Source organism: Ornithorhynchus anatinus, chromosome 1 (assembly GCF_004115215.2).
Source record: "Ornithorhynchus anatinus isolate Pmale09 chromosome 1, mOrnAna1.pri.v4, whole genome shotgun sequence".
Classification (NCBI taxonomy): domain Eukaryota; kingdom Metazoa; phylum Chordata; class Mammalia; order Monotremata; family Ornithorhynchidae; genus Ornithorhynchus; species Ornithorhynchus anatinus.
Window position 1 is genome coordinate 102,535,964 of NC_041728.1, and position 26,383 is coordinate 102,562,346.

At 43.0% G+C, this 26,383-nt stretch overlaps 1 long non-coding RNA gene across 1 annotated transcript; it reads right to left on the reverse strand.

Annotated features, from left to right (window-relative positions):
- Positions 1-1,974: 1,974 nt before the first annotated feature.
- Positions 1,975-26,383, reverse strand: LOC114815412. Its single transcript, XR_003763172.1, has 3 exons — positions 25,932-26,383; positions 22,800-22,885; positions 1,975-2,344 (listed from the first exon to the last, which is right to left on the reverse strand). It is a non-coding gene; the product is annotated as an uncharacterized LOC114815412 (long non-coding RNA).

A 26,383-nucleotide genomic window follows, 5' to 3' on the forward strand; every position in this document is an offset into this window, starting at 1 on the left:
AGACTGTGAGCCCCACGTGGGACAGGGACTGTGTCCACCTGAGTTACTACAGTGCCTGGCACTCGTAAGCACTTAACAAATACCAGAACTATTATAATTATTACTAACAAACACCATTAAGGGAAAAAAAAGTAAGCATGCAGGACAGGGTACATTAGATCTGAACACATTTGCAATCATTCAATCATCAGTGGTATTTATTGAGCACTTACTCCATGTAAAGTACTGTACTAAGTGCTTGTCATTCAATCATTCAATCGATGGTATTTATTGAGCACTTACTTTGTGCAGACCACTGTATTAAGTGTTTGGGAAAGTACAGTAGAGATTGTATCTACCCTAGCATTGAGTACCATGCTTGACACATAGTATGTATTTTACCAACATTGTTATTATTATTCAAAGAGCTTACAATGTAGCTGGGGATACAGATACTAAAATAAATTACAGGTAGGGGGAAACACTCCTATGATTCGATGCCTTATCATGGGAGGAGAGTTTGCATACACTAATGAAGCTTAGAGCTCTGCCATCTAGGGCTACCCATAATGGAAAGGTCTAAGCCAAAGAGTCAGGCAAAATCGATTCACCCTTGCTGGGCAGCAGCAGCATGGGAAAAAATCAAAGGCAGATGATCAAGTGATGAGCACGTTGATCAAAGACAACAGCAGAGACTGAAGTTGTTACTGCGTGAAAGAAGGCAATGGTAAACCACTTCCATAGCTTTTCCAAGAAAACTCTATGGTTACATACACCAGAACAACTTTATGACAGAAGATGGGGTGTTTCTGAAGAGCGTTTGTCCATGGAGTCACTACGGCATTTGAAGAAGAAGAAGGGGGAAGCAACAGAGTTGAAAGTTATTTATATAAAGTGTTTCAGGGAATGGAAGTAGTGTAACAAAGTGCTTAGATGATGCAGAAGTTTTGAAGAGGCAATCGTCCAGTCCCTGACAATATGAACTCAGTAAGGGTACCACTGCATTTTGAAACACAGTCACAGAGTAAATCCAAAGGGAAACCACAGCTTGCACTACTTCCAAGGGGATAAATCTCAGAGAAAAACAAAGCACCATAGAAAGGCAATTCTTTTTCATAGTACTTCACCCCTTTTACTCTATTTGATATCTGCTGGCTTTCCCACCTTCCTCATTAGTTTTCAGTATATAATAATAATGAAGGTGGCATTTGTTAAGTGCTTACTATGTGCCAAGCATTGTTCTAAGCACTGGGGTAGATACAGGGAAGCAGCGTGGCTCAGTGGAAAGAGCCTGGGCTTCGGAGTTAGAGGTCATGGGTTCGACTCCCGGCTTTGCCACTTGTCAGCTGTGTGACTGTGGGCAAGTCACTTAACTTCTCTGTGCCTCAGTTCCCTCATCTGTAAAATGGGGATTAACTGTGAGCCTCTTGTGGGACAACCTGATTACCCTATAACTACCCCAGCGCTTAGAACAGTGCTCTGCACATAATAAGTACTTAACAAATACCAACATTATTATTATTATTATACAGGGTAATCAGGTTGTCCCATGTGGGGATCACAGTCTTAATCCCCATTTTACAGATGAGGGAACTGAGACACAAAGCAGTTAAGTGACTTGGCCAAAGTCACACAGTATATCAAAATACAAAGAAATGGAAACATTATCCTGATCGATAAAACAACGCTCTTTCTATGATACATTCTCCTTTATATTGAGTTGTTCCATAGGTAGATAAGATTGATTCTATTCACCTCAAAAGGTCCCAGAGTTTTGGACAAAGTTTTGGACAAAGAGGACAATAGGGAAAATAGAGGCTGAATCCTCAAGGACGGCCTGGATGCATGAATTTAAGTCTGGATAGGCCCAAGCAATCAGAACCTGGAGTTTGAGTTTTCAAACCATGAAAAAATGGGACTGGAGAATCTGAAATCATTCATTCAATCATAATTATTTATTTTCTTACTGTATGTAAAACACTGTACTAAGTGCTTAAGCCCTATACAAAAATCCTCAGATCCCAGTCCACAAGGACAAATCATGGAGGGGGAATTTTCATAGCAAACCACAGGAAACATTTCTTCATTTGGCAGCTGCATCTTATTAGTGCCCAGCCTAAAATTCTAGGGGGAGCCTAACCCCATCAAGGTGAAGACCCCCGAAGATTATGAGAGAGAGGAGGCCTTCAAGGGTTCACATGTAAAATGGAGCATCCAAATCCAAGTGCAAATATGTTTAATGAAAGAAATGGTTCCTTCCCCTCTGCTTCCACACCCCACATTGAGGCGCACCAAGCAAGATAATTCAATCTGTAGTACCCATCAGATGGTCAGTCATGGAGAGAAGGGTGGTAATAGCTGACAGCTGTAAAGGATAAGAGAAGTTTTTATTAGATATCAAACAGAAACATCAAACAGAAACTCCTTACTATTGGCTTTAAAGCACTAAATCACCCTGCCCCCTCCTATCTTCCCTTGCTGATTTCCTTCTGCAACCCAGCATGTTCACTTTGCTCTTCCAATGCCAACCTATTCACTGAACACTGATCTCGTCTATCCTGCCGCTGACCCCTCACCCACTTCTTGTCTCTGGCCTCAGCTCTTTCTCCCTTCATATCCAGCAGACGATCACTCTTCCCACTTTGAAAGTCTTATTAAAATCACATCTCCTCCAAGAGGCCTTCCCCAACTAAGCTCTCATTTCCCTTATTCCCTCTCCCTTCTGCACTGCCTTTGCCCTTGGATTTGTTTCCTTCTTTCACCCTACTCTAAGCCCCAGAGAATTAAGTACATATTTATAATTTATTTGAATATCTGTACCTAGACAGTCTCGAGACCCTAAACTCCTTGTGGGCAGGGAACATGTCTACCAACTTAGTTATAATGTACTTGCCCAAGCAGTTAATGTAGTGCTTTGCACCCAGCAAGGACTCAGTAAATATGATTGATTGATCGATAATAAAACCATCCACTGAAAACAGTTCAATCCAATAAAAACACCAATTAACAGTGCCCTCTTGCTTGTCCTGCCTCCTTTTCCCACTTTGCCATTAGCACCATTTGTAGCCATCCTCTGCTGTTCCTCTAAACATTTATTCAGAGAAGACTGTTTGGAAAATTGTAATGAAACCTAAAGAAATAGCACTGGGCAATGTCTGATTCTGTTAGTGTAATTAAAGTAGAACCAGAGGGGGGAAAGAATCTTAATTTAACAGAATGAGGGTTTTGAAAAATGCCTGCTAAAGAGACTGTAAATAAAAGTCAATTTCATTTGTTTAAGCCTTGATTTAAGAAATCTCTGGTGCATCATTTGAACTGAATGACAATTACCGCCTGAAGATTTCTCCAGAGCTTTCGCAGGAATTAGCACCACAGAGGAATCAAAAGAAATGTCAATGGTCTTGGGGAATGTCATGCTCCCAAACAATTCCATCCTTAGAAAATTTAGTTTGGGAATCCTGACAGATTAGAAAAGAAAGATCCCTGAACCATAGGAGTAATTCTGATCTGACAAGAACACAAAACAATGAACATTATCATCATCACCATCAGTGGGATTCATTGAGCACTTACTAAGTGCAGAGCAGTGTACTGACTGCTTGGGTAAGTACAGTGCAACAGAGATGGCAGACATGTTCCCTGTCCACAATAAGCTTACAGTCTAGAGGGAGAGACAGGCACTATTTCTGATCAGACCAATGGTACATCTATCCTAAGGGCCTCCTTACAAATCTACTCTTATCTCTCAGTACTCCCTAGCTTGTGTTCTTTGTTCAGCTAATGCCATAGAGGAAGCCAAGTGTATGGACTGGGTTGTAGTGAAAAAAGAGAGAGAGCCGAGTAAGTGCCGATAATAAACAGTTAATGCTTGATGCAGAGTTGGGATGGATAACATTTGGAAGTTTTTGAGGAATGGAAAAACTTGCACAGAATGATGTATTAGAATACATGAATCTATTTAAACCCATCCTCAGCCTATTGCTATGTATGACAATAGCTTATGTCATTTATATCGTACTAAAACCCAGCCTGTACACTTTGGTCCTCCAATGCCAACCTACTCACTACACCTCTACCTCTTCTATTTCACCACTTACTCCTTGCCCGCGTCCTCCCTCTGGCCAGGAATTCCCTCTCCCTTCATTTCCAAAGGACCACCATTCTCTCCACCTTCAAAGCTCTCCTAAAATTGCATCTCCTCCAAAAGGCCTGCCCTGATCAAGTCCTCATTTCTCCTGTTAGCTCTTCTAGGTCATCTATGCATTTAGGTATGTAACCTTAAGTACACTGATACTCACCCCAACCTCAGCCCCAGAGCACCTATGTACATATCATCATACTCTTTCATTTCTCCTGTCTATAATGTCCCATAGGGTGCTCACGGCCTTAATCCCCATTTGTTAGATGAGGTAACTGAGGTCCAGAGAAATTAGGTGACTCACCCAAAGACACACAGCAGACAAGTGGCAGACTTGTCTTTCCGACTCACAGGCCCATGCTCTATCCAATAGGCCACACTGCTTCTCAGTTCCCTCACTTGCAAAATGGGGATTCAATACCCCCTTCTTACTCGTGTGGGACCTGATTATCCTACATCTACCCCAACACTAGTACAGTGTTTATCATATGGTAAGAGCTTAACAAATACTATCACTATTATTATTAGTAGTAGCAGTAATAGTAATAATAAATATAGCACTTTCATGCTTGGGTTATCTTTTGAGTCCTGCATAACAAGGCCCCTAGGAAGAAAGCAGAACAATTAGAGAAAAGCCACATTCCATGTGAAGTTGCTAACTAGACATCTCATTTGAGCCATATACTTTATGGAACAGTAACTAATTTATGCTTCAGTGTTCCAACAGGAACTTCTGGGAAACCTCACTGAGGGAGCCCGTTGTTGGGTAGGAATTGTCTCTGTTGCTGAATTGTACTCTCCAAGCACTTAGTACAGTGCTCTGCACACAGTAAGCGCTCAATAAATATGATTGAATGAATGAAGCTGGGCAGGTCAGTGGGTCAGGGCCAGGATACAAAATGATGGGAAGATGTTTTGGGAAGGGCGCTGCTTTCTTATTAGCTACTGAATCCAAGGAGTTTTTATGAATTGCGTTTCCTGAACTACTTATTTCATTGTCTCATCGCCTTTATACACAGAAAGCTCCCATCCACAAGTAGTAAAAAGGAACTCAGTACAGAAAGCATAAGCTCGCCCAGAAGATGCTAATAGTGCTATTAGTCAGTGTGATTTCCATCATTATCAGCCATTATTCTAAGAATGGTAAGTGGCAGATAAAATGCTCAGGAGAAATTTCCATCTTTTTCATAGACAGCATATAAAGTGCATATCCACTGTCTCTAAATTGTCACCCTTTCCTGCCACCAATTCTGTAGCAGATTTGCTTGGGCTTATGAAATTGAAAACATGTTTTATGTAAAGAGAATAAATGCAGGAAATGTATTGAGTAAAAGATCTATGAAAGCATTTGTAGAACATTTTGTAAAATCAATGTCTGTAATAATGAATGCCGGCTGTGGGGTTCTAGAAGGGATTCTATATAAAAGAAACTTGGCAAATGCTGATTTAAAAGCAGGCTTATTAAAATGTCAATCTTGAATTTGTAAGCCCTGTACAATCAGTCAGATCTAATGCTAAGCTGGAACTCTTTTCAGAGTTTCTCACAGTGGAATCTTGAGACAGCCTCCAGCATCTGCCTCTTGTCTTTCTCCTGCCTCATAAGAACAGTGAATTTTCACACCGTTAAATCATAATTAAAGCAATTCTGATAGGCACAGCTATAGGTGAGTGAGAACTACATGTGTCAGTGGGACATGATTGTCAGGGAGGATGGCTAACCTCAAAGTGGACCCAAAGAGGTGGTTTCCTTCACTGTGGTTAGATTGGGAGAAAGGAGAACCACAGAACAAAAGGTCAGCTGGATCGATCTGCATCATGGTAAATATAACATTGGCTTATTGATGAGGGGAGAGTTGAGCTGGGCAAAGATGGATGAAATGAGGTGAGTTGGGCTTAAGAGGACATCCCAACAACAGAATATTAATTCAGTATCATACAGACAGCTCCAGACACTCTAAGGTATAGGATTTCTAACAATTTTTCCAGCATCCCAAGCCATATAAACCCATCGACCATCTCTAGCAGTTATGTTCTTACCTATAATCTGCATTATCATTTATGTATACATGCATATACGTCACATCCTATCCCACCTTTATTACTGTCTCAGCCTCCTTTCTCTCCCCACTCCAGTCCATACTTCACTCTGCCACCCAGATCATTTTTCTACACAAACATTCAGGATGTGTTTTCCCACTCCTCAAGAAACTCCGTGGTTGCCTATCTGCCTCCAGATCAAATAAAAACTCCTCACCATTGACTTCAAAGCACTCGATCACCTTACTTCTCCTAACTCACCTCACTATCTCTCCCACTGCAGCCCAGCCTGCACATTTCACTCCTTTAATGCTAACCTTTTCACTATACCTCGATCTTATCTAGCTCATTGTGGACCCCTCACCCACATCCTGCCTCTGACCTGGAATGCCCTTCCTCCTCAAATCTGACAATTACTCTCCCCTTCTTTGAAACCTTACTGAAGGCACATCTCCTCCAAGAGCCCTTTCCTGACTAAACCCTCTTTTCCTCTTCTCCCACTCCCTTCTGTGTCACCTTAACTTGCTCCCTTTATTCATTTCCCTCCCAGCCCTACAGCACTTATTTATGTATCTATAATTTATTGATGAGTATTAATGTCTGCCTCCCCCTCTACACTGTCAGCTCGTTGTGGGCGGGGATTGTGTCTGTTTATTGTGATTTATACTCCCCCAAGTGCTTAATACAGTGCTCTGCTCACAATAAGTGCTCAATAAATGTGATTGAATGAATGAATGAATTGTTCATTCATTTATTTATTTAATTACTTGCCAACATTTATTTGTCTGCCTCTGCATTGGTGTATAAGCTCCTTTTGGGAAGGGAAGGTGTCACTTTTTTATGGTATTCGCTAGGAGCTTACTAAGTGCTAGGGACTCTACTAAGCACTAGGGTAGACCCAAGCAAATCAGGTTGGATACAGTCATTCATTCAATCAATCGCATTTATTGAGCACTTACTGTGTGCAGAGCACTATACTGAGTGCCTGGAAAGTACAATTCAGCAACAAATAGTGACAATCCCTACTCAACAACGGGCTTACGGTTCCTGTCCCTCATGGGGCTAACAGTCTTAATCCCCATTTTACAGGTAAAGTAACTGAGGAACAAAGAAGTGAAGTGACTTACCCAAGGTCACTCGGCAGATAAGTGGCATTTGCCACTTATTTACATTGTACTTCCCAAGTGCTTAGTGTGGTGTTTTGCACAGAGTGGGAACTTAATATATGCTACTGCTATTACTAATACTATTATAAAACTCCTAATATTACCACATTTTGTGTGTCATATTCTTGAATGCTTAATGAGATGGCTTGGAGCTACATAAAATCCATACATACAATGCAAATGTAGTTTTATTGATCATGCTCTTAACAGATGTCAACGAACTAATCAAACTGAAAATGCTGTCAGTCAGCCAATCGTATTTATTGAGTGCTTATACATTCATTCGTTCAATCATATTTATTGAACATTTACTGTTTGCAGAGCACTGTCCTAAACTCTTGGACAGTATAATTCAGCAACAAATAGAGACAATCCCTGCCCACAACGGGCTCACTGTCTAAAAGAAATAATAAATTATGGCATTTGTTAAATCCTTGCTACATGCCAGGCACTGTACTAAGCGATGGGGTGAATGAAAGCTGATTGAGTTGGACACGGTCCCTGTCCCACGTGGGGGTCACAGTCTCAATCCCCATTTTACAGATGAGCGAACTGAAGCCAAAAGAAGTGAAGTGACTTGCCCAAGGTCACACACCAGACAAATGGCAGAGCCAGGATTAGAATTCATGACCTTCTGACCCCCAGGACTGTGCTCTATCTGCTATGCCAAGTTGCTTCTCAGTGTGAAGAGCACTGTACTAAGTCCTTGGGTGAGTACAATATAACAACATAAGAAACACATTCCCTGCCCACAAGCAGTGTACAGTTTAGAGCTGTGTTGGCATAGCTTAAAGTTTCCTAGTAAGAGAGACTCCGCTCTTCATTTCCTTGTTGTACATCTAGAGGACACATGGAACATTTACTATTGTGATATCCATCATTGCAAGCTGCCCCGTTTAAAATATTAGGGGATCTAGTGTGTTGAATCTAATATAGGTTTCTACTCATTCTTTCTGCCTTTTGAAACACAAACAGCAATTTAGGCTGTTCAGCATTAAATGACAGAAATCACGGTTAGTAATTCCGGCTGAAGCCTTTTCTTAATTCCTTGTATTTATCAAAAATTCCCTGTTCTAGGTTATAATGTATATTGCAATTGAAAAGCATGAATGGTACGAGAGAGCATACGGTTTTTTTAATTTCCTTAAAAATAAAAAGCTAGGGAATTAAATGCCTGCTAATGAAGTGTTACATTCTTAGTTTTCTGCGACTCATTTTAATTGGAAAAAAAAAAAAATCCCTTAAAGTCAGTCCCATTTTCCAATTCTCAGAAGAGAAATAAGGGGAGAACGACTGCTAAAAGAACCAACCGTGGAATGACTAGAAAAGAGAAGGAAAGAAGGCAATGCTTCCACTATGTAATTGTGAGAGGAGCCACAAAATGTCATTTGGTCTTGACAGTTTGAATGACAACAGATTTCCCCGTGTGCATTGGAACTCTCTCTTCTGATCGTAAGGTACCCACTCCTTGGGGGCACTGGGAGCAATAATTCCCTGTTCATGCTGTGCTTCCAGATTTGCCCATGCCAACTCCCTGAAAAGATATGAGAGCTTCTACTCAAGGCTGGGAAAAAACCAAAATGGTGGTATTCTGGTCCATTAACTCTTGAAGTCTACTCTCACTGAGCATCCCCACCCACTTTCTAAAATTCCTTCTTCCCTTTCTCCCCACACTCTGGTTCTGTTAGTAAAGCATGGCCTGTGTGACCTTGGGCAAATCACTTATCTCTATGCTTCAGATCCCTCATCTGCAAAATGGGGATTAACACTGAGGTCTGTGGACTGTGTCATTCATTCAATCATATTTATTGAGTGCTTACTGTGTGCTGAGCACTGCACTAAGTGCTTGGGAAAGTACAGTAGAGCAATAAAGAGATACAGTCCCTGACCACAACGACCTCACAGTCCAGAAGGGAAGAGACAGACATCAATACAAGTAAACAGGCATCAAGACACCAAAAAAGTAAAGAAGCATCAATATAAATAAATGAAATTACAGGACATCCCACATATGTCCTGTGGGATGAGGAGAGGCGGGACAAGAAAAGGAAGCAAGTCAGAGTGACACAGAAGGGAATGGGAGATGAGGAAAAGTGGGGCTTAGTTTGGAAAGGTATCCCAGCTGGAGCTGGATTATTGTGCCAGCCTTCTCTCTGATTTCCCTTCCTCCTGTCTCTCCCCACTCCAGTCTATTCTTCATTTTGCTGCCCGGATCATCTTCCTGCAGAAATGCTCTGGGCATGTCACTCCCCCCTTCTTAAAAACCTCCATTGGTTGCCTATCAACCTCTGCACGAAACAAAAACTTCTCACTCTGGACTTCAAGGCTCTCCATCACCTTACCCCCTCCTACCTCACTTCCCTTCTCTCTTTCTACTGCCCACCCCGCACGCTCTGCTTCTCTGCCGCTCGCCTCTTCACTGTCGCCCATTCATGCCTATCCTGCTGTCAACCTCTGGCCCACGTCTTCCCGCTGTCCTGGAATGCCCTCCCTCCTCACCTCTGCCAAACTAACTTTCTTCCCCTCTTCAAAGCCCTACTGAGAGCTCACCTCCTCCAAGAGACCTTCCCAGACTGAGCTTCCCCTTTTCCCTCTGCTCCCTCTCTGCTCCCCCTCCGCCCTCTGCTACTCCCCCTTCACCTCCCCTCAGCTAAGCCCCCTTTCCCTCTGCTCCTCCCCCTCTCCTTCCCCCTCCCCTCAGCACTGTGCTCATTTGTATATACTTTATTACCCTATTTATTTTGCTAATGAGGTGTACATCCCCTTGATTCTATTTATCGTGATTATGTTATCTTGTTTTTGTCCTTCTGTCTCCCCCAGTTAGACTGTGAGCCCGTCATTGGACAGGGATTGTCTCTATCTGTTGCCAAATTGTACATTCCAAGTGCTTAATACAGTGCTCTGCACATAGTAAGTACTCAATAAATACTACTGAATGAATGAATCTTGGAGGAGATGCTCCTGCAGCAGGACTTTGAAGGGGGGAAGAGCGATTGTACAGCATATTTGAGGAGGGAGGGTGTTCCAGGTCAGAGGAAGGACATGGGTCAGTGGTTGGCAGTGAGACAGGTGAGATGGAGGCACAGTGAGAAGGTTAGTACCAGGGGAGTGAAGTCTGCAAGCTGGGTTGTAGAAGGAGAGAAAGAAGGTGAGGTAGGAGGGGGCAAGGTAATGGAGAGCTTTTAAGCCAATAGTGAGGAGTTTTAACTTGATACAGAAGTGGATGAGCAATCACTGGAGATTTTTGAGGAGGGGGTTGGCATGCCCTGAGTGTTTCCGTAGAAAGATAATCCGGGCTGCCAAGTGAAGTATGGGAGGTCAGAAAAGAGGGTGATGCAGTAATCTAGGTGGGACAAGATGAGCAATTGTACTAACGCGGTAGCGGTTTGAATGGAGAGAAAAGGGAGGATCTCAGTGATGTTGTGAAGGTGAGACTGACAGGATTTGGTGACAGACTGGATATGTGGGTTGAATGAGAGAGCGGAGTCAAGGATGACACCAAGTTATGGGCATGTGAGATGGGAAGGATGGCTGTGCTGTCTACAGTGATGGGAAAGTTCAAGAGAGGACAGAGTTTGGCAGGGAAGATAAGAAGCTCTGTTTTGGTCATGTTAAGTTTGAGATGGTGGAAGGACAGCCCAGTAGAGATGTCCAGAAGGCAGGAGGAGATGCAAAGTTGGAGAGAGGAAGAGAGATCAGGGGATCAGGTATCCATCCTGATTATCTTGTACCTACCCCAGTGCTTAGTACCATGGCTTGTACAAAGGAAGCACATAAGAAATACCATTTAAAAAACAACAACAGCATCAGAAAAAGTTTTCTTCCCCTCCTGGACCCCACCACTGGCTCATTCACTTTACAACTCAGAATGGGCAAAATGGAAAGCCTATCTCATTAGTTCAGAGGTAGAATCAATCAGTTATATCTATTAAGTGCTTATTATGGCAGAGCACTGAACTGAGTGCTTGGGAGAGTACAATAAAGCAGTTGGTAGATATATTACCTTCCCACAAGGAGCTCGCAGTCTAAAAGGGGAGATAGAAGGACTGTGGGGTTAAGGGTGAGGTGATTAAAGGGTACATATCCACATGCTAGGATGATACATAAGGGAGAGGGAATAGGGGGAAGGAGGGCTTAATTATGGAAGGTTTCTTGGCAGAGATGTGATTTTAGTAAGTCTTTGAATGTGGGTAGAGTATTGGTCTGTCAGATATGAAGGGGGAGGGAGTTCCAGGATAGAGGCAGGACATGGGCAAGAGGTTGGTGGTGAGATAGACGTGATCTCAGGGCTCAGGGATCCAGTGCTGAAGACAAAAATCAGCAGGTTTCATGGGACTGTTTGGTACATTAGCTGGCCATAATAAAATAAATCAATAAGAGAAGCACCATGGCATAGTAGATAAAGCACAGGCCCTGGAGTCAGAAGGACTTGGATTCTAATTCCAGCTCCATGTGCTTAACACAGTAAGTACTTAGCAAATGCCACAAGAAAAAAGAATTAGTCAGCTAGCAGTGAACATGGAGAGAGACAATGTGATCCAAAGAATAGGGAAGCCTGACATCAGAAGGCCTGATCTTCAAGTATAAATTAACAGTTCCAAAATGGGTTAAGTAATAAATCATTCAGTCTGGAATTCAATGTTTTTGGTTCTTGGAGAAATAGTGTGGCAAGTGGCAGCTTTTGCATCCATCTTCACATTTAAGAATAGGCCATCTATCATCTCTAACTCCCTCCCTACTTCCTTAATTTTTCTTCTAATAATCCTGTATGGATTGCCTACCCATCCACCATTCAATAGCATTTAATGAGCAACTGTGTTATGCAGAGCTCTGTAATAAGGGTTTGGGGGAGCAAAACTAAGCAACAACAACTAAGTGGCTATTAAGATGCTTGCATTAAAATTGGAGAGGCTGGCAGACTAGATATGCACAGAATGTTACATCTGTTGAAAGCAAAACTATGGAAGGATAAACAGATGAACAAATGTGTGAAAGTGAATGTAAATTGGGAACATGCATGTCTCAAAGTATCTTGTCTTATGCTGTTGAGTCACTTCCAACCCATAGCCACTCCATGGACACATTTCTCCCAGGATGCCCTACCTCTATCTGCAATCATTCTGGTAGTCTATCTTGGTAAAGTTTCCTTGGTAAAAATACAGTAGTGGTTTACCATTGCCTTCTTCCATACAGTAAACTTGATTCTCCACCTCTGTCTCCCATGCCGCTGCTGCCCAGCACAGGTGAGTTTTGATTTGTAGCAGATTGCCTTCCACTCGCTAGCCTCTGGTCAAGCGAAGAATGAGATGGGTATGCCCCTGCTTGACTCTCCCTTCCATAGCAGATTGGTAGGGTACTGGAGACTTTCCAGGTGCAAAATGAGAGGGGCACAATGTATCAGCAACCACTAAAAGTAGTTGTTGGATGGTAGTGACCTGGGAAGATGGGACTTTATCAGTGAATAGTTGTTTTTGAAGATGGGGAGAGCTGTGGTCTGGTGGATTTGCAGGGGGAGGGAGTTCAAGACAGGAGAGCGAACTGGGGTTAAAGGCAGGAATCGACAATGAAGGACAGTGAGTTGGCTAGCGTGGGTGGGAATGAAGATTTGAGCTGGAGTGTAGACAGAAAAGGCAACTGATAAGAGGGAAAGAGTTGATAGAATATATTAAGGTCAATGTTCAAGATTGATCAGTTGAAGAATTTTGGTTTGAGAAGAGAAGAATGGGTAATCTGTAGGTTTTTGAGGAATGGAGAGAGATATGCTGAACAACACTTGAGAAAAATAGTTCAGATGACAATGAAGTATGGATTGGAAAAATGAGGAAGTTTATTTAGGGAAAGCAATGAGGAGGCAGATTCGATACTCCAACTGGGATATGACAAGTTTTTAGATCAGACTGATCATTATTTACCTGTAGAGGGAGGGACAGGTATGTAAAGCGTTGTCAAAGAAAAACAGGCAGGAATTAACAGCAGACTGGACACAATAGTTGAAAGAGAGTGAGGGAATCTAGGGTGATAACGAGTTTATCAGACAGGGAGGATGGTGGTGGCATCAACTGGGACTTGGAGGAAGAATGTATTTATGTAGGAAGATGAGACCAGTTTTAGACACACTTCGCTTGGATTGTGAGCCTGACTTTCTTGTGAAAATGTCTTTGAGATAGAAGAAATGTGAAATTGTAGAGCAGGTGAGAGTTTGGGACCAGTGAGCTAGATTTGGAAGTGATCCTTAAAGAAATGGTAATTGAAACTGTGGGAGACTTAAGGGATGCCCACAGTTGAGGACTGAGGAACAGCATAAGTGTCCCCCAAAAGAGACTGAGAAGAACCACCAGAGAGGTAGGAGATCTCTAGACTGTAAACTTCTTGAGGACAGCGAGCATTATCACCAACTCTATTAAGAGTTACTACTGTGCTCTGCACACAGTCACTCAATAAATAACTCTGATTGACTCAGTCTTTGCAATGTGCCCTACCCATGCCTGTGTGCTTGCTTATTCCACTCCATGCTCCAGTGGGTACACAACTGGCTGGAAGAAATAGTGCATATGGTGCTATATACACCACCAGTACATAGTCAACTGTCCCTTGTCTGCTGTGTGACCTCGGGCAAGTCACTTCAAGTGTCTGTGCCTCAGTTATGTCATCTGTAAAATGGGATCTAAGACTAGGAGCCCTATGTGGGACAGGGACTGTGTCCAACCCTATTTCCTTGTATCCACCCCACCACTTAGTACAGTGCCTGGCACATAGTAAGCGCTTAACAAATACCACAATTATTATTATTATTCAGGCAGTTTCCTGAACTAACTTTCATCTTTCATTCCCATGCTTCTTTGTGGAGCTCACTGTACTAAGCACTTGGGAGAATACAATGAAACAGAAGTAGCATGGCCTAGTGGATAGAGCACAGGCCTGGGAGTCAGTAGGACCTGGGTTCCAATTCCTGCTCCACCAGTTGTCTGCTGGGTGACCTTGGGCAAGTCACCTAACTTCCCTATGCTTCAGTTACCTCATCTGTAAATTGGAGATTAAAACTGTGAGCCCCATGTGGGACACGGACAGTATCAAACCTTGCATCTATCCTAGTGCTTAGTACAGTGCCTGGCACAAAGTATGAGCTTAGCAAATACCACTGGAAAAGAGACTGTAGGAAATAGGATTCCTGCTCATAAGAAGTTTACAATCTAACAAGGGAGACAGATGTGTAATAATTTAGAAATAGGAGAAGCAGTGTGACTTACTGAATAGAGCAAGGATCTGGGTTCTAATCCTGGCTCTGCCACTTGTCTATTCTATGACCTTGGGCAAGTCGCTTATTACATTAATGCAAGCACTTATCCTATCCCACCTTGATTATTGTATCAGCCTCTTAGCTGATCTCCCTGCATCCTTTCTCTATCCATTCCAGCTCATACTCCATTCTGTTAGCTGAATCATTTTCCTTCAGAAAAGTTCAGATGATGATTCCCCACTCCTCAAGAAACACCAGTGGTTGCCCTTCCACCTTGGGATCGAGCAAAAACTCCTCACCATTGGCTTCAAAACACTTAGTCACCTTGTCCTCTCCTACCTCACCTCACTGTTCTCCTACTACAACCCAGCCTGCACACTGTTCCTCTGGTGCTAACCTTCTCACTGTACCTCGATCTTGTCTATCTCGCCTCTGACCTCACACCCACATCCTACCTCTGAACTGGAACACCCTCCCTGATCATAACAGACAGATAATTGCCCTCCATCACTTCAAAGCCTTATTGAAAGTACATCTCCTGAAGGAAGCCTGCCCTGATGTAGCCCTCTTCTCGTCTTCTCCCACTCCCTTCTGCGCCGCTTATACTTGCTCCTTCATTCATCCTCCCTCCCACCCCCACCCTACTTATGTATACATCTGTATATATCTGTAATTTATGTATTTATTTATATATTTATTTATTTATATTAATGTCTGTCTCCCCTTCTAGACTCTGAACTCGTTGTGGGCAGGGAATGTGTCTGATGTTATATTATAATCTCCCAAGCACTTAGTACAGTGCTTTGCACACAGTAAGTGCCCAATAAATATAATTGAATGAATTTAACTTCTCTGGGTCTCAGTTACCTTGTTTGTAAAGTGGGGACTGTGAGCCTCATATGGCACATGGACTGTGTCCAATCCATTAGCTTATATCTACCCCAGCACTTACTATAGTGATTAGCACATTGTATGTACTTAACAAATACCATTCAAAAGAAGTGGTTAAATAGTGCTATGTAAACTGATACATGTACAAAAGTGCAATGGGAGATTGTGAGTGCAAAAGTGAGCCTTATGTGGGACAGGACTCATAAGGTTGCATTTACCTTAGTGTTTAGCATATAGAAAGCCCTTAAAATGCTATGATAAAAAGTCTTGATGTGGTGCAGAAAGACTGGAATGAGGATTGGAAGGATATAAGCTGGGAAAGAGAGAAGCAAAGGGGGATAATGGAATTCCCAAGTTTCACTGGGCGCTAGCTCATTCTTATGGTGAGGACCTTCAAAATACCATGCCATCCTGGACAACAATTTCTCTTCTAAAAAAATTCTGAACATTTCTGGGCCTCCTTTCACTGTATAATGAGATGGATGACAATATCTGTTCCCTCAGTGCTTCCTGCCATGCTCCCTCCACACTTTCTCCATGCTTCCCAAAGAGCCTGGCAGGAAGAAGAAGAGACTGGAGGCATATTAGAGGCAGTTTTTCTTCATTAGTTTAAAGGACCTGGCTAAGGTCAGGTTTATGCCCCAGTTTTCTTGAACCCATTGGCTGAATACATGGAAAGGTGAAATCTAGATCAGGGAAGAAGTAGTAAGAATAAGCCAATCTAGATATGAATCAGTGCCCTTTTGATAATAGTGATAATTATGATATTTGGAAAGCAGTTACTATGGGCCAGGCACGATTCTAAGTGCTGGTGTGGTTACAAGCAGATCATGTTGGATGCATTCCCTGTCCCATACAGGGCTCACAATCTCAAACTCCATTTTACAGATGAGATAACTGAGGCACAGAGCAGTGAAGTAACTTGCCCAAGGTCACACTGCAGATGGAGTTGGTATTAGATCCCATGATCTTCTGACTCCCAGGCTGGTGCTCTAACCACTAAACCATGCATCTTTTAAAATCATAATCATAATTTTGATCATAATCTTGATATTGATCTTCCCAGACTGCCCTTCTTGGACAATCATGATGATGACTGACTGAACATCTACTCCATACAAAACACTGTACTGAGTGCCTTTCGTATGCAGGACATGGTACTGAGTATCTAATGTGGGCAAAGCCTTTTACCAGAAACTTTGAATCATAAGATAGAGGTGTAATATAAGGTCCCTAGTTTACAATACAATGGGGAAACCAAAGGAACCCAATACCCATCAAATAGACAAACAATAGACAAATACCCATCAAATAGATAAAATAATAAACAGATGCTCATGTTTTCAGTTAACTGAGGGAAATACCTATGAACCACTCTCCACACGTGCCCGTTTAGACTATGGAATAATAAGTTAATGCAATGTGCTGCTACAACATTCCCCAATGAAAGGAAAACTCTCAGGAAGCAATGGGAAAATAATGAACTCTGATGGCCACACCAGGTTTACAGCAATTGATAGTTTTCCTTTCTATAGTGCCTCAAAGAAGACTAAAATTAGGTACAAGCAGGCTTTGGACCCCTTCTCAGGATTGCACCTGGAGAGTTTTCAGTACTTTACCTCCATTACAGGAGGCATACCCATTCCATTCCTAGTTTGGGCAGTGGCTAGCAAGTGGAAGGCAATCTGCTACAAGTCAAAGCTCACCCATGCTGGGTGGGAGCGGCACGGGAGAGATTCAAGTAGATGATGTAAATGAGGCTCAGAGAAGTTAACTGACTTGTCCAAGGTCACTCAGCAGACAAGTGTCAGAGGCAGGATTAGAACTCAGTTCCTTCTGACTCCTAGGGCTGTGCTCTACTCATTAGGCAACACCGCTTCTCAAGTTAAGGACTGCTTGTATTCAAGTTTGGTAAAAGCAACAGCTCTCATGGAAGTTGAAACTGGAATAAGAAAATGAAATGCAAGAATGGTAATGAGAGATGGTTCTCTTGAAGTGGTGGGTCCTCACTAATCCCCTGGGAGGAGAGGAATTGAGTGGATTAATTCATTTCTGAGAGCATGTATACGTTTTCATAGGTACCACCACGGGGCAGTGATACTCTAAGGAATCTTCTCCCCAGGTGTCTCCACCCTTAGGAAACTGGGCCATCACCATGAGGAACCTATGTTCTCACAGAATCCCCTTCTTCATACAATACCAGTGGATCCTCAAAGGGCAGGTCCCAGAGAACAGCTGCTCTGCCAGTGTTAGAGTTTAGTTCTTTGCTATGGCAATCCATTGTTCAAGTGTGGAGCATGGATAATGACAAGTCCCTAAAGGATGCTGAGATAAGCAGGGCTAAATTCACATAGGTCAAAGAGGTGCAATCAGAGCATGCAGGAGCTCATTTGGGGTACTTAGAACATGGGAGAGAGCCATAGTAGTTCAACAGATGGGGCTGTCAGATGGAGATGATTAGTGAAGGGGGGAGAGTTTTGTGGAGGAATAGGCTTATTTTTAGTAATGGTTGCATGTGGCCAGTGGGTGCAGGTTAGGCTTTTTAGACAGATGAGAAGCAATGTGACCCAGTGGATAAAGCACGTGTCTGGGAGCCAGAGGACCTGTGTTCTAATTCCAGCTCTACCACTCACCCGCTGTGTGACCTTGAGCAAGTCACTTAACTTTCTCTTTCCTCAACAGTAACATGGTGATTCACTACCCATTCTCTCTCCTACTTAAACTGTTTGCCCCATTTGGGTCAGGGCAGATCCTGGGCCTGATAACTTGTAGATAACTTGTATCTACCCCGCTTAGCTTAGAACAGTGGTTGACCCATAATGAGCATTTAAAAAATACCATTTTAAAAAAGTTTTCCTCAGATACTAAGAGGAGGTGAAAGGGGTTAGGAAAGAGGGAGGTGAAATGTCACTTTAATGTCATTACCCAGATACCCACCTCCTGTCTGTGCCTTATTTCCCCTAATTCCTTCCTAACCTACTCTCCTAAGCTGAATTTCAGGTATAGGGCCTTCCCTTACCCAGTATTCAGCTGGGTAGTGACAGTAGGGACCACAATTCCGATTAGACTGTGAGCCCTTTATTGGGCAGGGATTGTCTCTATCTGTTCCCAAATTGTACATTCCAAGAACTTAGTACAGTGCTCTGCACATAGTAAATGCTCAATAAATACTTCCCCCAAATAAGAATCTGGAGGGTGGCAAACTCATTTCCAGAGCTCAGAAAGGATCTTCACCCCCAGGGAAGCTGCTTGAGAGTGAAGCCAGTTTCCAAAACAGTTCAGCATTACTTATCTTCAACAGTTTGAGCTAAGCGATTCTTTTGGATTTTTGCCTGCAGACTTGGGATGACACCGAAGAAGTTTTGTCCCCTCTCCCATATTAGCAACTTCTGGGTTCCAGAGTGACCTTCCTACTGTCAGAGCTGTCACTGCTTTGTCCAGCTCAAGATGGCCTCATAAGTCCCAGACTAAGCCCCCTTTTCCTCAGCTCCTCTTCCCTTCTGTGTCACCTCAACTCACTCCCTCTGCTCTCCCCGCAATACCCCAAAACACTTATGTATATATGTATATATCTGTAATTTTATTTATTCATATTGATTCCTGTTTACTTCTTTTGATGTCTGTTTCCTCCTTTCTAGACTGTAAGCCCAGTGTGGGCAGGGATTGTCTCTCATTGCTTAATACGGTGTTCTCCACAGTGAGCGCTTAATAAATATGATTGAATGAATGAATGAATGAAATGTCCACTCCATAGAGATAATGGTGTGATAGCCACCAGAGTTTTCTGAGCTGGACTCCTAGACTTGCTCATTCTAGGTCTCTGACCAGAGATGAGATTTTCCAATGAATAGAACTACTCAGTCAATCATATTTATTGAGCACTTACTGTCTGCAGAGCACTGTACTAAGAGCTTGGGAAAGTACAATAACAATAACAATATAACAGATTCCCTACCCACAACAAGCTTGCAGTTTAGAGGGGGAAATAGACTTTTATATCAATAAATAAAATTACAGATATATACATAGTTGTTGTGGGGCTGGGAGGGGCGATGAAGAAAAGGAGCAAGTTAGGGTGAACCAGAAGGGAGTTGGAGAGGAGAAAAGGATGGCTTAGTTAGGGAAGGCCTCTTGGAGGAGATGTGCCTTCAATATTGCTTTGAAGGAGGAGAGAGTAATTGTCTGTTGGATTTGAGGAAGAAGGGCATTCCACATCAGAGGCAGGATGAGGGTGAGAAGTCGACAGCGAGATAGATAAGATTCAGGCACAGGGAAAAGGTTGGCAGTAGTGAGAAGGTTGGCTTTCTGTCCTATTAGCATTTTGCAGCTTATCCAAAATCCCTGATTTTGCTCTCAGAGTGAAAAGTCAGCAACTGCGGATGGCCCAGATTGGGGCATTATCAAGGATAATGCTGATCCAAAAGAGATAATCCACACGTGCATCCCTCCCAAAACACACACACACACATGAGACGAGACCTAGCTAAGTTTGGGTGGGCCTCTTTCCCCAGCCTCCTAGGTTCATTTGTTTAATTCTAGATCCAGTCAGTCAATCTAGCACTTATTTCACTAAGCGCTGGGAAAAGTACAATATAACATTATAATGGAGACTCTCCCTGCTCACAAGGAGCTTACAGTTTACTTGTGGAATGCTAGTCGTAAAACAGTCCCTTCCAACCCCAGTGCTGGTGAGCCTGGACTCTACTTTATGGAGTTCAAATGGGCTTTTTGACCTAATGGAGATTCAGTCACTCAAGCTGGACTGCACGTGCTGCCTGACTTACCCCTCACAACAATTTGTCCTTCTGGCAAAAAGCCCCACAAAGAAAACACACATTTGGTTTTTATCGCTTCATTCCGGGTCTCACAAAACTATTAAACTCCTGACTGAGATCAAATGCAGCAAATGCATCTGCAGAGGAGGGCTATTATGACTAAAATTGTTGTTTTTTTATTCTTTTGTAATTAAATTTTATCTCATGGATTATTGTCCTCTAAGGTTCCTTCCTTCCGGCACCATCCCCAAGCACGTGTTTCAAGTCTTCTGTTGAATTTTTGCCTTCCTGCAAGTGACAGATCCCTCATTTCAGTTCCAGCTCTTGACACTGGAGTGAAACCTATTTCATGCTTTCACGGAAATGTCTGAGCTCCAAATTTCCTTTTCCCTTTGGTTTAATTTCTAACCCACCTGTGTCCGCTGGTCTTCATTTCATTCTTGCTCTTGCTTTTTCCATGCTTGCTTCAATAGGAAAGGAATGGGTTGGAATATCACAAACACCTCCATAGCTTTCAATCCCAACTCTCTGGACTACTTCTTCCTAAAATCAAGGCTTGGCAATCTCTGCTATTTTGGCAAGGTTATATGTCCTGTGTAGCTGGTGTTCTACCCTCTGGTGTTTTTACTCAAATAATACAGTGAAAGTATTTAAAGTATTTTCAAAGGGTCTGCCACTTTTTGCGGCACTGCTGTCTTCTTCACTTCTCCCAAGGATATCTCCTTGGTGTCTGTCGCTCTCAATTGTCCTACTGTCCTGGCCTTCTCTCCTCTATCCCCAGCTGATACACCCTTCTTCTCAACTTTAATAATAATAACAATTATGGTACTATGTGCCGAACCCTGTCAAGTCCTAGGGTAGAGACAAGTTAATCAAGTTGGACACAGTCCCTGTCCTACATGGGACTCACAGTCTCAATCCCCATTTTACAGATGAGGTAACTGAGGCCCAGAGAAGTGAAGTGACTTGCCCAAGGTCACAGAGAAGACAGGTAGCAGAGCTAGAATTAGAATCCACATTCTTCTCACTTCCAGGCCCAGGCTGTATCCACTAAACCATGCTACTCCACATTCTTTCACAAGCCTTCTGCACTGCCAAACCACATTCCTTCCATGAGCCTTCCTCATTAAAATGGGACTTTCTCTGCGAGTTCCATTTGGAGAATTCTTTCCCCACCTTCTAGGCCTCTCCTCCCTTCAATCCATACTTCAATCCACTGCCCAGATTGTCTTTTCTACAGAAATGATCAGGGCATGTCAGACCCCTCCTGAAAAATCTCCAGTGGTTGCCTATCCACCTCTGATTCAAACAAAAACTCCTCACTATTGGCTTTAAAGCTCTCCATTATCTTGCCCCCTCCTACCTCACCTTACAGACTGAGGGCAGGGAATGTGTCTGTTTATTGTGATATTGCACTCTCCCAAGCGCTTAGTACAGCCCTTTATATGCAGCAAGCACTCAATAAATACAGTTGAATATCTTTCAATTATATAAGTTATTTATCTATATTAATACTTGTCTCTCCTTCTAGAATGAATAAACTCATTGTGGACAGGGAACGTGTCTGCCAATTCTGTTACATTTTACTCTCTCATTTTACTGCGGACACTGTGCTCTGCACATAGTAGGTACTCAATAAATACTAAATAAATAAATAAATAAATAAAGGTACTCAATAAATACAATTAATGATGATGATTATGATGATGATGATGCCATTTGAATAGCAGGTGTCATTATTCATATTTTCATAGCCACTGAGGTCTGTGGCTTACCAGATCTATAGGCGTAGTGTTTTAGACTCCTCCATATGTGCAAGAACTCTGTGCAATGTTTCATGTCAATGCCATAATAGAACAGGAAAGTTTGACACCTTTCAAGTCACAGAACTGTGAATAAATCCACTCTGAGATCCAATTACAACTGAACTGTCTGATGTCATAGAGCTGGTGCTGCTTGGAAGACTTAATAAAGCCTTGAGCTGCTATATACAGAAGCAAAGAACAAACAGTTTCAAACTGGCTCGGGGATGCAGGAGCCCTTGTTGAACTTAGAGGATGAAACAATTTAACCAGGCAATGAGTTTCTGCTTGATCAATCTCCAATATGAAATTGAAATCTTCTGGAAAATGTGTACTAAAATGTCTTAGTGATGAAAAAAAAGCCTGTCTCAACCGACAGTAGCTTTACACAATTGGAGCCTGGTCAGAGAGGAAGTATACCTTTTTGCATGGATCCTCGCTTCATCATCAAACATCAGATGCAAAAAAAATGAGAAAACCAAAATTTAAAAAAAATCCAGAAAACCCTAAAGGGATTTTTCAACTTTTCAAGAACAATAAAGTAAAACTCACAGCACATGTTAATGCATATTATGCTAATTGCAATGATCCCTTTGTGATGGGTTACACCATAAGATAATTGATTTTGATGCCTTCCGGCTTAGGATGCAGAGCTCACTTTGTAGTCAATTATTTTATAGGATAGTCCAGAAAGGAGAGAACTGTTGCTTTAATGTCTCAGTGACTTAATTTATAAACAAAATACAGAAAAACTAAATGGCCTTTCTGATTTACCATGGCAGAGTTGTTTGCTTCTTATTATTCTTCTCAAATGGCTGTGTAAGATGGCACCTGAAGATGGTGGTGGTGGTGATTTGGGTCTGGGGAGAAAATAACAGTGAATACCGTTTTGCATCACTCTTTTCGGAGCTCTCAAAATACCTGCTACAGCTTTTTCTCCTGATAGCTAATTTTATTTGGTTCCCCATTATATTTTCATATAGGAGAAAAAACACCAGGAATTATCACTGATGATGGGCATTCTATGGAAGGCTTGTTATGATCCTCTTGTGTGAGAGAGTCTGTGAAAAGGAGGTCTGTCGATAAACTGCATTTTGAAAACAAAATGTAGAACTGTTGAAGTGAGTGGACTTTTGGTCACTGGATAAATTCAGCTCACCTCATTTCTGTAGCTTCAGCTGGAGGTGCTTGCCTTGTCTCCACTCAGTGATCATTTCATCCCCCTCCTACCTAATCTTGCTAATTTCCCATTACAACCCAGCCCACCCTTTTGGCTCCTCTAAAAGTAACCTTCTTAGTGGGCCTCGATCCCATCTCTCTCGCTGCAGACCCCTTGTTCATGTCCTCCCTCTGGCCTGGAACTTTGTCCTCATTCATATCTGACAGGCCCCAACTCTCACTCTCTTCTAAGCCTTACTAAATCACAACTCCTCAGAGATGCCTTTCCTGACCAACCTCTCATTTCCCCACCAATGCTTTTGCATTACCTCTGCATTTGAGGTTTGTATTCCTCAAAAACTCTGATAATGACTCCACTCTCACCTCCATAGTATTTGTGTCTATACTTTTATACTCTGACACTTCCCCTATCTATAATCTATTTTGATGTCTCTGTCCCACACTAGATTGTAAGATCCCTTTTTAAGGCAATTAAGTGCTCACTATGTGTCAAACACTGTTCTAAGCACTGTGATAAGTACAAGTTAATTAGGTTGGACACAGTCCCTGTCCTGCATGGGGCTCACAGTCTAAGTAGGAGGGAAAACAGGTATTGAATCCCCATTTTACAGTTGAGGAAACTGAGACCCAGAGAAGTTAACTGACTTGCCCAAGTCACACAGTAAGCAATTGGCAGAGTTGGAATTAGAACTCAGGTCCTCTGAATCCCAGGCCTGTGCTCTTTCTACTAGGCCACACTGAATGCAAAACTACCAAGATTGCCCAGGCACAGTCTCTTAAAGATGGCTTGGTTATTACTGGACAGCTGCTACAGGCAACGGGTCTCCTCCCTGAGCCACCCCCTTCCCTTCTCCTCCCCCACCTTCTTGGCTCTCCTTGCTCCTTTGGGTCAGCTGTAGCCAGCCTTAGCCTATTAAGGGAAGACAGGCTTGCTTGTAAGCGATTCCTCACAGTTACACAGCCTCTACCTTAATAACAGACCCGAAGTATAACTAGGCTTTCCTTATTAGTGGTTTGTTCATTTTTACATGTCTCCCTGCACCTCTCAGCCCACCATCTCTTCCCTTCGGCCCCCTTGTCATCAGGGTTCATGCCTGCCAACTCTATTGTATTGTACCTTCTCAAGGGCTTAGTCAGTACTCTGCACACAGTTAGTGCTCATTCATTCTTTCAATAGTATTTATTGAGCACTTACTATGTGCAGAGCACTGTATTAAGTGCTTGGAATGTACAATTTGGCAACAGATAGAGACAATCTTTGTCGAATGTCGGGCTTACAGTCTAATCGGGGGAGACAGACAGACAAAAACAAGACAACATAATCACAATAAATAGAATCAAGGGGATGTACAATAAATTAGCAAAATAAATAGGGTAATAAAATATATACAAATGAGCACATTGTGGAGAGGAGAGGTAGGGGGAAGGGGAGGAGCAGAGGGCAGAGGGGGAACAGAGAGGGAGCAGAGGGAAAAGGGGTAGCACAATCTGGGAAGGCCTCTCGGAGGTGGTGTGCTCTCCGTAGGGCTTTGAAGAGGGGAAGAGAGTTCGGCGGGGGTGAGGAGGAAGGACATTCCAGGACAGCAGTAAGATGTGGGCCAGTGGTCGACGGCGGGATAGGCGTGAACGGGGTACAGTGAGGAGGTGAGCGGCAGAAGAGTGGAGCATGCAGGGTGGGCAGTAGAAAGAGAGAAGAGAGTTGAGTTAGGAGGGGGCAAGGTGATGGAGAACCTTGAAGCCAAGAGTGAGGAGTTTTTGTTTTGTGTGGAGGTTGATAGGCAACCACTGGAAGTTTTTAAGGAGGGGAGTGACATGCCCAGAGCATTTCTGCAGGAAGATGATCCGGGCAGTGGAATGAAGAATAGACTGGAGTGGGGAAAGACAGGAGGAAGGGAGATCAGAGAGAAGGCTGACACAGTAATCCAGCCGGGTTATTTTGAGAGCTTGCATTAGCACGATAGTCGTGTGGGTGGATAAGAAAGGACGGATCTTGTTGATATTTTAAAGGTGAGACCGGCAAGTGTTGGTGACGGACTGGATGTGTGGGGTAAATGAGAGAGCTGAGTCAAGGATGACACCAAGGCTGCGGGCCTGTGAGACGGGAAGGATGGTCATGCCATCCACAGTGACAGGGAAGTCAGGGAGAGGACAGGGTTTGGGAGGGAAGATAAGGAGCTCAGATTTGGACTTGTTGAGTTTTAGGTGGCGGGCAGACATCCAGGTGGAGATGCCCTGGAGTCAGGAAGAGCTGCAAGCCTGAAACGAGGAGGAGAGAGCAGGGGAAGAGATGAAGATTTGGGTGTCATCAGCACAGAGATGATAGTCGAAGCCTTGGGAGTGAATGAGTTCACCAAGGGAGTGAGTGTAGATGGAGAACAGAAGAGGGCCAAGAACTGACCCTTGAGGAACCCCTACAGTTAGTGGATGGGAGGGGGAGGAGGAGCCCATGAAGGAGACTGAGAATGAACGGCCAGAATGCCACTGATGAACTGATTGATTTGGGATGTTGCAAGGAAAGGGAAAATGGAGTCAGGCATCAGAGTGCAGAAATGAATTTATGTGGAGAATTTCTGATTGATCCCAGATGAGGTGTGTCGGATCCAACGAGGGGAGGCATAAAGGAATGCATAGTCCTGGATAATCAGGGAAGCCAGTCATAATAATCAGGGAAGGATTGTTCCACCCACTTTCTTCATGGCAGAGCCAAGAAGTGAGCTGATAACCTACCATCACATGGAGCACTCCCTGGAGTCAAGAAGAAAGCTCATAATTCAACCTCGATCAGGAGCTGTGGAACTTGACCTTTATGATGTGGCAGTCCAGTCTGTAGAGTCTCAGTTCGGACCGATGGTTGAAAATAAGAAAGAGAACCATTCAAGTCCGATAACCACCGTTTTCACACCACCATGTTTTGACACTTAAGTACCCACTTTAACCCATTTCCTTCATTTGTGGACTCCAGGAAGCCATGGGGCTAGTACAATCTTTAATGTGCCCTTCAAGCTATGCCTTCTGTGTCTTAACTACCAAGACCACCTTTTGGATGACAAGAATTAATTCTGGGGAAAAAAAAGCTCTAATTAGCCCACCTCATTTTTCAGCTGGGTAAACTTTAAGGCACAGAGCATTAAATGGTTTGCCTACGGCAACACAGAGAGTTAGCAGCAAAGGCGGATTTG